Raw genomic sequence first — 12,675 nt, forward strand, 5'->3', positions numbered from 1 at the left:
CATGGAAACAATTCAGATTTGCTCCGTTTTTAACTCCAGCTGTAGGCAAGTGCATGCCAGAACTTCTCTCTCCAGGAAGCTGGACCCTGAAGTTCACAGGTTTAGTTTGCAAGCTCACTGATAACTGCTAAGCTCCCCAAGCTGAGCCCGCTGAACATACGTACCAGCAAGCCTGCAATTCAAAGGGCTTCCAGCACAGGTGCTAATGCAGGTACAAGGTAACTACCACCATGAGATGGGTGCATCGGAATCTCCGGGCAAGTGAACCGGGAACTATGAGAGAAAACGGACTCGAATCTGAGTCACAAGGAAGGAAAGCAGCAGGGAAAACTGGGGCTAAGCCAAACAACTTTTATTTGCAGTTTATTCATTTACGCACAATACTATAACTGAGGCATTTAGTGCACAACACTTTCAGTATATAAATATCCAAATACCTTTACCAACTGCCTCACAGGACAAAGAGCTCCTTCCGCTGCAGGAATGGCTGGGTGAAGATCTGTGGCCTTGGTTGGAGCTCAGACTAGATGAATGCACTAGTCAATAGATTTTTAATATCAAGATTTGTTGTTACATCACTAAACACAAATCCCCAAACTGTCTCTCACACAGCACGAGGTCAGGCTGGTTGCAGACTTTTAATGGGGCTTCCATTTGTGGGAGACTGTCCTGGCACCTTGTGCGTCTCACTGCATGGCTGTCTGCCTGATGCTTTTCACCGGCATTGTCCTCTTCTTGAATTTCTCCTGTGGTTACTCACTGTTTTCCTAGGGGCTAAAGGTGGGACTGGGCACAAACCCAAGTGAAGACGTAGTCTCCACTGACGAACATATCATCTAACTTAGACTTGGCACAACAAACGAGGGTCATAAAATAGGGGGAGGGTGATGTTAATAAGGTCATCTAGTAACTCAAATGCATCTCTGTGATTACAGCAAGATCATTGACCCTGATCTTGTCTGGTGTAAATCAGCATAGCTCCATTAACATCAGTGAGTTCTTGCTAACAGTGGACAAGATAGGTTCATTGATATTAATGTCCATTTACACCAGCTGAGTATCTGGCTCAGAGTTTTTCCCTTCCCTTCCACCCCATTCTAAAGGGTGAGATTTTTAAGAGGGATTTTAATGAAGCAAGAGTGGCTTGGCTCCTAGTCCAAAGCCTGTTGAGCAATGGAGAGTCCCTTTTTGCTTCAGTGGATGCTGGATGGGGTACTTTGCAAACAGGTTTGGCCAGTGCATTCCAGGGATAAGAGGCAGCCTGGAAGAAGGCTAGTTACACCCCTTGTACTGCTTTACCTGAGCCCTCCCTGCCTTAGGGATTACGCTCAGCTAGTGTTTGTAGAGCAGTAACTTGTGGTTGCTGCTTAGCCAGGTTATCCTTCATTACCTCGCTGCAGTTTCTTTTGACAGGATGTCAAGCCCTCCAGCCTCTTTGCATTTCATAGATTCATAGATATTAAGGTCAGAAGGGACAATTATGATCATCTAGTCTAACCTGCACAATGCAGGCCACCGAATCTCACCCACCCACTCCTGCAATAAACCTCTCATTTATGTCTGAGCTATTGAAGTCCTCAAATCATGGTTTGAAGCCTTTAAGGTGCAGAGAATCCTCCAGCAAGTGACCCGTGCCCCATGCTGCAGAAGAAGGCAAAAAAAAAAAAAACTCCAGGGCCACTTCCAATCTGCCCTGGAGGAAAATTCCTTCCTGACCCCAAATACGGTGATCAGCTGAACCCTGAGCATGTGGGCAAGATTCACCAGCCAGATACCCAGGAAAGAATTCTCTGTAGTAACTCAGATCCCACCCCATTTAACATCCCATCACAGGCCATTGGGCCTATTTACCATGTATAGTTAAAGTTCAATTAATTACCAAAATCATGTTATCCGATCATACCATCTCCTCCATAAATTTATCGAGTTTAATCTTAAGCCAGATAGGTCTTTTGCCCCCACTGCTTCCCTTGGAAGGCTGTTCCAGAACTTCACTCCTCTGATGGTTAGAAACCTTCGTCTAATTTCAAGTCTAAACTTCCTGATGGCCAGTTTATATCCATTTGTTCTTGTGTCCACGTTGGTACTGAGCTTAAATAATTCCTCTCCCTCTCCGGTATTTATCCCTCTGATATATTTATAGAGAGCAATCCTATCTCCCCTCAGCCTTCTTTTGGTTAGGCTAAACAAGCCAAGCTCCTTGAGTCTTCTTTCATAAGACAGGTTTTCCATTCCTCGGATCATCCTAGTAGCCCTTCTCTGTACCTGTTCCAGTTTGAATTCATCCTTCTTAAACATGAGAGACCAGAACTGCACACAGTATTGCAGATGAGGTCTCACCAGTGCCTTGTATAACAGTACTAACACCTTCTTATCTCTACTGGAAATACCTTGCCTGATGCATCCCAAGACCTCATTAGCTTTTTTCAGGACCATATCACATTGACGGCTCATAGTCATCCTGTAGTCAACAAATACTCCAAGGTCCTTTTCCTCCTCCGTTACTTCTAATTGATGCGTCCCTAGCTTATAACTAAAATTCTTGTTGTTAATCCCTAAATTCATGACCTTACACTTCTCACTATTAAATTTCATCCTGTTACTATTACTCCAGTTTACAAGGTCATCCAGATCCTCCTTTATGATATCCCGGTCCTTCTCTAAATTGGCAATACCTCCCAGCGTTGTATCATTTAGTTTCCATTTAAACTAAATATTTAGTGTGTTGAGGGGACAGCAGTGTTAACTGGTGGGAGTGCTGGGGAATAGGGTAGATGGATAGGAGCTTCCAAAGAGCCTGTGGAGGGATAGAAAGGTTTCCAGTGATACTCTAGCACTGCAGCCCTGTGGCAGAACAGCTGTTTCCAATGTGCTGCTATATTAGTATCTTGGGAACAGAGTTAATTAGGGTTTTATGAACTCCCTGCAACTTGCTCATTGTTTACTTTAATGAAGTGTCCCAAACTGAGTGCTGCTTTCTGGGTGTGGGTCCACCAGCATCAGACTGGGCCCACGTAGTTGTCCAATGCTGAAGAAACAGAGAGGTGTCTTAGGAAGAATCTCCAAGTCATGGATAGTGCCACCCCATATAGGTGTGCTCTTTGCATGGCCCCTCCACACCCTTCTCTTGCCCATGTATTTGGCTGCCAGGTAAGTCTCCTGCTGTGGGGCTGGATTTGCCATGTAGTGAGGGCTTATTCCATGACCTGATGCTCCTGCATATTTTTGTTTCCTCTTTCCTCCCCTTGGCTCAGAGTTATGCTGACTTTAAAAACTGCATAACGTTTTTCCTTTGCTGCCAAGTTCTGTTACTTACACACGCACCCCTGCAGGCTGCATGGGGTGTAAGACTGAGAATCAGGCCACCCACAAAGTAAATACTAACAACTGATAGGGAGAAGAGTGTTCGACTCCATGTTTATACTCAGTGTGGCCCATCACCACATAAGGTGCACTAAGTATCCTTATTTTAGTGGGAGCTGGCTTGTCTTTAGCAGTTGCCATCTTGGCTGGCACCATGGAGTAAATGGGGGACCTTGAGACAGCAAGCAGCCCTAGCTGTTTTGCTAGAGAGCACAAAAACTGTTTTTGCCCACCACCGCCCCTCCCAGCAGCTGGACACAAAAAAACCCCAAACACCCCCTTCCCCCACAAAACCACAGCTGCCCAATCAGTGAAGAAGGGTAAAAATAACTGATCAGTGTAGAGGAAAAAAGCTTTCTCTGGAAGTTGCTGAACAGGATGGTGTGGTGTTTAGATGTTGCTTGTAATTATTAGAATTGGGAGCACTGGCTGTTGGGAGTCTGAAAGGACAGGAAACAGGAAGGAGGAGGGAGGAGTTGAAAAGGCTGAGGTGCAGTAGCAGCTCGGAAAAGAGGTTTCCACTTTAAAAAATAAAGTCCTGCTGAAGTTTAGTACCTTGCCTGGCTACTACAACATTTTGGTGATGAGGATGGATCTTCTGCCTCTGAACCCATGTGCACCCTTTCTACAAAGCCCAGGTGAGCCTCCAATTGCTTTTACTGCCTGGATCCATATGTTTGAGACTTATCTGCTTGCTATCAGTGCTACAGAGATTTCTGAAGTAAGAAAGCGTGCTCTGCTAATCCACTGCCTTGGAGCAGAAGTGCAGTGTATATTTTACACTTTCCCCCTTGCAGACGATAAATATGAGACTGCACTCACTGAATTAAAGAACTTTTTTGTATCAAGAGTGAGCGTAGTAGCTAATCGCTACAGATTTCGCCAGCGTGAGCAGAAACCAGGGGAGACTATAATGCAGTATATTGCTTCCCTGAGGAATCTGATTGTAACTTATGAGTTTGGGAATATGGCAGGTGAGATGATTAGAGACCAGCTCATTGAGAAAACAACCATACTTCATGTAAGAGAACGTTTACTTCTAGGACCACAACTTACACTAGAAAAAGCAATACCCATTGCTCTTCAGATTGAGTCTGCTACAGCTGAAGCCAAAATAATGAGCATGGATACAGGAGGCACAGTCCAGGCTGTGACTCCTTTTCAGAAAAGTTCACTATCACTGCAGACAAACAATTACAAGAGGAAAACTAATGAAAAACCACCAAATCATCAAATTCAAAATACAAATCTCCCCAACACCTTGCAAGTGTGGAAGTATAACATTGTATAAGTATAACGTTGTATAAGGGGACATGCTGAATACATTGTATATGAGAGGGCATGCCAAAACATGTTACAAAGTATCTGAGGGAGCACACGTAGGGACAGTTAGCTTTTGAATGGAGAAGCAATTAAGATAGAGCCAGCACGTCTAAGAAGCAGGCCTCAGAATGGAAGGTGTGAAGGGCAATTAGTTAAGTTAACTGGAAGCTGTTAAAGGAGATTGTTAAGGGTGGCAGGTAATTGAAGATACGTGACTGGTCTCAGGGATCTCGAAGGGTGGTGACTAAAATCTTTTTCTTCTTTTGTCTGTAACTTCTCTGTAACTTGTTCTCCAAAAAACTGTATAAATTAAAAGACACAAGCCCCACTCGGGGGGGGGGCTCACTTCTAAATGTATTAGCAGAGCAGCTTTGCTAATAAAACAGAGTGGTCTGATAAATTGTGAGTCTAGTCAAACTTTGACAATTTGGAGGTCCTACCGAGATGGCAAGCGGCTTCACTGAGGCTGTGTGATCCCTGACTGCCTTGCAGGACGATTGTGGCAGCCGGCGCCTGGACACTTAGTCCAAGCGATCCTCCACAAGACAGAAAAGTACCCAGCAGCAGCACAGTCTACGCCATTGAACTTGTTGGTTCCCACTCTGTTCGGGTAGGGGGTCTTTGGATCCAGCTTCTGGAATCAGACGTCTCAGGTAATTATTATTTTTGTGCTTTAACCGGTTTGAGGACTGTCTTGTCTTTGTGTCTATCCGTCTTCCCCGTGGTGTGTGTGTGAATCTGGGAGCCATCTCTGTCCGGAGACTGGCTGACCAAGGGGTCCCCGTCCCCACGGTCTGAATAAGTGGAATCTGCACAGTGCAGCCGCACCACGCCTTGGGTATAACCCGTGGTGTGAAAGCAAGGGCAGTTGAGGCAGTAGCCTGTGGGCTCCTTTCTGTGTGTTGCACCGGGTACCGCTCTGCTGAGCCCGAATTTCCTTCTTGTGTGAGTGCTGTGTGAAGTCCTCCTGGATGGGTAATCAGAAGTCTAAGGTAGAACAGTTCTCTAAGGGAACTCCAGCTTATTTTATGTATTTTAGGAGGGGTCCGGACTCTTGTAGGTTTCTTGAAAAATGGTCCAAATTAGCTCTAGAGAACCCCAAATTACAGTGGCCACTGTTAGATTCTTGGGACAAGGATTGAGTGGACGCTTTAAAAAGCAAACTCGTCCTCCCAAAAACCAAATTGGAGAGAGGAGAAGTAGACTGCTTCATGCAGTGGTGGGAAGAGGCAAATCGTAGATGGACTGAGTCAAAACTCACCTCTCTTAAAAATTCTATCAAAAAACTAACAGTTCAATTGGATGCAGTCTCTCCCACCACTAGTCCGAGTGCTCCCCTTTGCCCAGTCCTGTGCAATGATCCAGATCAAACCCGACCCCCACCATACTCCTGCGCAAATAAGAAATCAGAAAAGGAAAAATCTTCAGTGACTACAGATAATGAAAGTGAAGGAGATACCCTCATTGGCCTCGCAGCTCTGCAAAATATTATGAAGAAGAAATCCAAAACAGACTGCAAAGATTCTCTTGACATCTCTTCTTGGAAAAGAGAACCTGATGGGAGGTTAATGAGAGACTCTGATCAAACTGTTGTGGCACCCTTACGAGTCCTTAAAATGGGAGAAAGTGAGTCCATATGGGATTATAAGCCCTGGACTCATACGGAACTTTTATCTATAGTTAAAAGTTTTCCCAAACCACAGGAAAACTCTGTCAAATTTGCTGAGGAGTTTCTGTTAATCTGTGAAACCTATGAACCCTCTGAGACAGATCTCCTCCAACTGTGTAAATTGTTAGCTCCTGCCCGTTATTATGGAAAATGGTTGGCTGCCGCAGACTGGCCAGCTGAGGCATGCCACTCAACCATAAAAAGTACTGGCCCAGATTCGGCATACAGAGACCGGTGTATGGCTCTTTGGAAGCGCCTGCATCAAGCCATTCCCAAAGTGTGGTCTCCTAAAACAAACTGGACAGCAATACGTTGCTGTAAGCAAGGGCAAGGAGAAAGCCCAGGCGACTATAGGTCCCGGCTAACTGATATTTTCCTACAACATTCAGGAATACAAGAGCCCGATGTAAATGGGCAGGGGGCCTTGGCACATGCATTTGTTGATGGTCTTCTCCCTGCCACAGGCAGCATGTTAAAATGAATAAGTGTGGGATGGGAGACTGAAACCATGGACAAATTGCTGGCAGTAGCAGAGCATTGCCACCGCACTTTAAAAGGAAAGGAGGAACAGTCCTCCCAAAAGTTAATGGCTCTGCAGATACAGCATTATTCAGGACTAAGCAGACCGCACCGGGGACAGGGACGGGGTTGCGGAAGGGGGCGGGGGGCTGGATTAACTGGGGTTTGTAACTACTGTAAACAGCCTGGACACTGGAAAAAAAGAGTGTCCAAGACGACCTAATAATTGTATGGGAAATCAAGTGAACCCCTCGCTGGTTCCTCCAGCTGATCCCCAACCCTATTTTTCATCCCAACAATGACGGGATGCTGGGGAACCTCACAAAGTTTTAGCTCCCTTATTACCTCTGTCCCCTACAGTCCTGACTGTAAATGATCTCTCTCTCCCTTTCCTTGTTGATACTGGAGCTTCTCTTTCTACAATCCTCACCACTGACTTGCCTGAGGTTCCCCGATCTGGAAAATCTGTGTCTGCTGTTGGCATTACAGGGATCCCTACCTCTTTTCCCCTCTCAAAACCTTTGTCTGTTCAGGTCGGTCCCCTCTCTGAGGAGCATACATTCTTCCTCTCTGATTCCACCCCTGCAACCCTTCTGGGACGTGACTTGCTATGCAAACTTGGCTGTTCTATTTACTGCTCCCCAGATGATGTCTATCTGCAAATCCCTCAGTCTTCCTTATGTGATTCTGTAGCCTCCCTGCTGTCTGAAACTTCCCTCTCCACTCTGGTCCCTTGCTGTCCCTTAACTCCGTCCCTAGAGCACCTAATCTCTCAGGTTCCTTCCTCCCTATGGCCATCGCTCCCATCTGAAGTGGGCCGATTAAATACTGACCCAGTTCGGATTACTGTAGACAATGCCAAACCTCTGCCTCGCCTGTCTCAGTATCCTTTTGAATCCTGAGGCAGAGGCTGGGATTGCTCCAGTTATATATGCATTAAAAGAACAAGGAATTATTGTCCCTTGTTCCAGCCCCTGTAACACCCCTATCCTCCCAGTTCAAAAGGCTGATGGCAAATCGTGGCGATTTATTCAAGACCTTCGAGCTATTAATCGTATTGTCATACCTTCTTTTCCAGTGGTTCCTAACCCTGCTACAATACTAGCGTCTATTCCTCCAAATGCAACCCACTCTACTGTTGTAGTTTTGTGCTCCGCTTTCTTCTCTGTCCCAGTTCACTCTGAATCCCAGTATCTCTTTGCCTTCTCCTACAAGGGTCAGCAATATACATGGACTACCCTTCCCCAGGGGTATACAGAGAGACCATCCTATTTTTCTCAAGCCCTAGCCAGGGATCTCGCTGATCTGGTTTTCCCATCAGGATCCACACTGATCCAATATGTGGACGACTTACTCCTGTGCTCCCCCTCTCTGTCTGCCTCAGAAACTGATTCACTAACACGTCTCACAGCTTTAGCAAACAAGGGTCATAAGGCTTCTCGCACAAAATTGCAGCTCTGCCAAACCTCTGTCACATACCTAGGCTTCCTTCTCTCTCAGGGCTCCCGTACACTCTCTCCAGCCCGGATACAAGCCATCCTTAGCTTTCCCCAGCCTTGCTCTCCATGCCAGGTCAGAAAATTCTTAGGCATGACAGGGTTCTGTAGGCAATGGATTCCCCAATCTGCTTCTCTGGCTAAACCACTCCAAGAACTCACTCGATCCTCTGTACCTAACCCCATGCCATGGCCACTTGAAGCAAATGCTGCTTTCATCTCCCTTAAGCAGAATTTAGCCTCTGCCCCTGCCTTAGGGTTACCTAACTATGACAAGCCTTTTACCCTTTTCTGTCACGAACAATCTGCTTGTGCCCTCAGGGTTCTTACTCAGGAGCACAGTGACAGAAATCGCCCGGTGGCTTATTTTTCTGCAACCTTGGACCCTGTAGCCCAGGGTTTACCCCCTTGCCTACGCACTGTAGCTGCTGCAGCGCGCCTGGTCGAGATGTCTGAGTCCCTTGTCCTCCGCTCTCCTCTCACTCTCATGGTTCCCCATTCTGTGGAAACTCTCCTTCTGCAACGCAACACTGCTCACCTCTCCTCTGCTCACCTCACTAGGTATGAACTTTTGCTGCTTTCAGCCTCACATATCACTATTAAGCGCTGCTCCCGGTTAAACCCTGCTACCCTCCTTCCTTTACCTAGTGATGGTGAACCCCATGACTGCCTTGCAACTGTCTCCGCTATCACTGTCCCGCGCCCCAACCTTTCAGATGTACCTCTCCCTAACTCTGACCTGGTATTATTCACTGATGGGTCCTGTTATAGAAATGACCAAGGCCACCTTCTTGCAGGGTACGCTGTGGTCTCTCTCTCTGAGACCATAGAAGCTGCGCCCTTACCCTCTGTGACCTCTGCCCAGGTGGCTGAACTGATTGCTCTAACCCGTGCCTGCTTTCTAGCCAAGGGGCTCTCTGCCACTATTTTTACTGATTCTCGGTATGCCTTTGGGGTTGTGCATGACTTTGGCACCCTCTGGCAGGCTCGAGGTTTTCTTACCTCTACTGGTACCCCTATCAAGAATGGCCCCTACATTGCCGCCCTCCTGTATGCAGTTTTACTACCGTCTGCCTTGGCAATTGTTAAGTGTACTGGCCACTCAGCAGCAGACACCGAGGTGGCAAAAGATAATGCACTTGCTGATGCTGCTGCAAAACATGCCGCCACTATAAAACCTTCACCAGAAGCATTTCTTGGTCCCCTCTCTGTCTCTGTAACGCCACCATCCCTGTCTCATCTCGCTCAGCTCCAGGATTCTGCCCCAGAAACAGAGAGAGACTCCTGGAGTGCTTTGGGTTGCTCTTTGCATTCTGATTCCCTTTGGCGATCGCCCACCGGTACCTTTGTAGCCCCCTCTCACTCTACCCGTCTCTAGCCGCCCTGCTACATGGTATTTCGCATGTCGGCAAGGAGGGAATGGTCTCTGCTATGAGTAAGGCGGGGTGGTGGGCTCCCCATTTCAGCTTCTTTGCAACCCGCCACTGTGCTGCTTGTGTTACTTGTCAAAGCCACAATGTAGGCAAATCTGTAAAAGTAACACAAGGGTTCCGGGGTTTGCCTCAAGCACCTTTCCTACACTGGCAACTTGATTTTGTACAAATGCCAAAGTGTCAGAAATATGAATTCATTTTAGTTATAATATGTCTGTTTTCGGGTTGGATTGAAGCCTTTCCCTGTCGCAAAGCTGATTCATTGTCAGTTGCAAAATGTCTGTTAAACCACATTATCCCTACCAAGGGAATTCCTGCCACTTTGTCTAGTGACCGGGGAACACATTTTACTGGAAAAATTGTTCAACATCTAAACCAGGTATTACATGTCACCCATGTTGCACTGCCCTTACCATCCACAGAGTGCAGGGGCAGTTGAAAGGCGAAATGGTGTGCTTAAAAATAAGCTGGCAAAAATCTGTAGTTCAACAGGGTTAAACTGGCCAGCTGCTTTACCACTGGCCCTTATGGAAATTCGGTCATCCCCATCCCAGAGACGCAAATTGAGTCCATTTGAAATCATCATGGGACGCCCTATGCGAACAATGGCTACTATTACCCCAGCCCCAGACCTAAACCCAACTCACAGCACGCTCCTCCAGTACTGCAAAGGGTTAATGCAAGCTGTGAGCTCCTTCCATTCTCAAGTGCGAGCAGCTTGGCCAACGGAACCCACCTCTGCTGCCTGTCACACTCTTGAGCCTGGTGATTGGGTCTACCTGCGGCACCACCTTCGGAAGCACGCCTTGGAACCCCGGTGGAAGGGTCCATACCAAGTACTGCTCACCTCCCAGACAGCAGTGAAATTATCCAGCATCGCTGCATGGATCCATGCCTCACAGTGTAAGCCAGCGCCACCTCAAGGGGACCAAGCACCTCTGCAAGACCACGCAGAACCAGCTTCAACCCCAGAAGACAAAGAGGAACAGCCTGCAATACCTTACAATCTGCGCTCTCGTAAGGGTTGCCAGAAGCAGAGGGTAAGCGGACAGCAGGACCCAACAAACAAGAAACAGTAGTGAGCCTAGCGCCTGCTGCCTGGTGGACATAAAACCGTGACTGCGGTTCCCTCGAAAGGGGTTGTCAGAACCACAAAGGGTCCGGCTTCCAACATGTGTCCTTTGAGAAGCTTAATCCTCAGCTACTGTGTCCTGAGGGTCTGGGGAATCCAGAGTGACAGTGACAATTCTTTCATCCAACAACAGGTGCAGATAGCCCAGATCCTGAATATTTCTAATTGCTGGGTCTGCAGCCACATCCCAGCTCACTCACAAGCTAGTATCCCCACCATGGCAATCCCTTTGAATTCCTCAGAGCTTGCTGGAGAACCCTATCCACTTAAAAGGACATGGAAGGAAAATGACACTTGGGGGCTGGGAAAAACATATGTTCCTAAACTTATAAGTGTGGTGAAAGGAAAGGGCCACTGGTGCTGGGTGTGTAATGGGGCAGGACTGAATCTAGGGAGGAGCAGCTGTCTCCAATACATCGTGTCCCATGGTGTATGGGACTATTCAAACAAGGTTGGAGAATGGCGAACCGGGTATGGAAAGATAAACTTCCTCTCAACCTGGGATCAAACCAAAGATTCAATCTCTTGCTCCCCCTACAGTCTCCCTGAGAAAAACAGCACCATCTACAAATGTCATGTGAATGCTACCTCTTCTCCCAGTGAAAATCATCCTGTGCTCTTTGGGGGATACTATTCCTCCTTCATAAATTCTTACATGTCAAAGGGTTGCAGTCAACCCTTCCCAGCTTTAATGGGACATCATTGGGTTTGTGGGGAAAAATGCTTACACTGTGTTACCAGCAAATTGGTCAGGTATCTGTTATCCTGCTCAGCTTTTCCCACAATTCCGGGTGCTTCAATCCCTCCCATGAAATCGCCTCCGTAATTTCAGGCAAAAAAGGAGGGACTTGCCAGATGCTAAATGGTATGTGGATAACATAAGCCCCCTAACTTGGGAAGAAGCTGTTGGCATTTCTTTAGTCCCAGTAGGGGGGGTAATCCACCATGCAAAAAGGCTTTTAAGGTTACAAGCGGTGGTTGAGATCATGGCCAATGAAACAGGAGAGAGCTTAAAAGCTCTAGCCAAAGAAGCAGGAGTGGTCCGACAAGTGGCCCTCCAAAACCGTCGGGCATTAGATATAATACTGGCAGCCAAAGGAGGGACCTGTGCTCTAATTGGAACAGAATGCTGTGTATACATACCTGATAATACTAATGAGGTAATAAATCGTGCTAGCCATCTGGAGCAAATTGCATACCTTCCCCACGAAGAACCAAGGTCCTTGTGGAAATGGATAAGTAACTTATTCAATTTCTCTAGTCTGGGAAACTGGTTGTTTCAAGGAATCCTGACTATCCTATTTGGAATTCTAATAATCTTTGTGTTTTCAATTGATTTCTTGTTGTATCCAAAACTGCACAAGACATACCATCCATCAGGTTACCCCTAACCAGAGTGCTAATCTAATGTTGTTAAATGTCACCAGTGAAAGTAATGAAAAAGAACGATTGATGTATGGAATCCAGTAAGTCATTGGTCATGGGCGTAGCCTTGACCAAAAGGGGGGATTGTGGAAGTATAACATTGTATAAGTATAACATTGTTTAAGGGGACATGCTGGATACATTGTATATGAGAGGGCATGCCAAAACATGTTACAAAGTATCTGAGGGAGCACACGTAGGGACAGTTAGCTTTTGAATGGAGAAGCAATTAAGATAGAGCCAGCACGTCTAAGAAGCAGGCCTCAGAATGGAAGGTGTGAAGGGCAATTAGTTAAGTTAACTGGAAGCTGTTAA

Source organism: Caretta caretta, chromosome 4, assembly GCF_965140235.1.
Source record: "Caretta caretta isolate rCarCar2 chromosome 4, rCarCar1.hap1, whole genome shotgun sequence".
Taxonomy (NCBI): Eukaryota; Metazoa; Chordata; order Testudines; family Cheloniidae; genus Caretta; species Caretta caretta.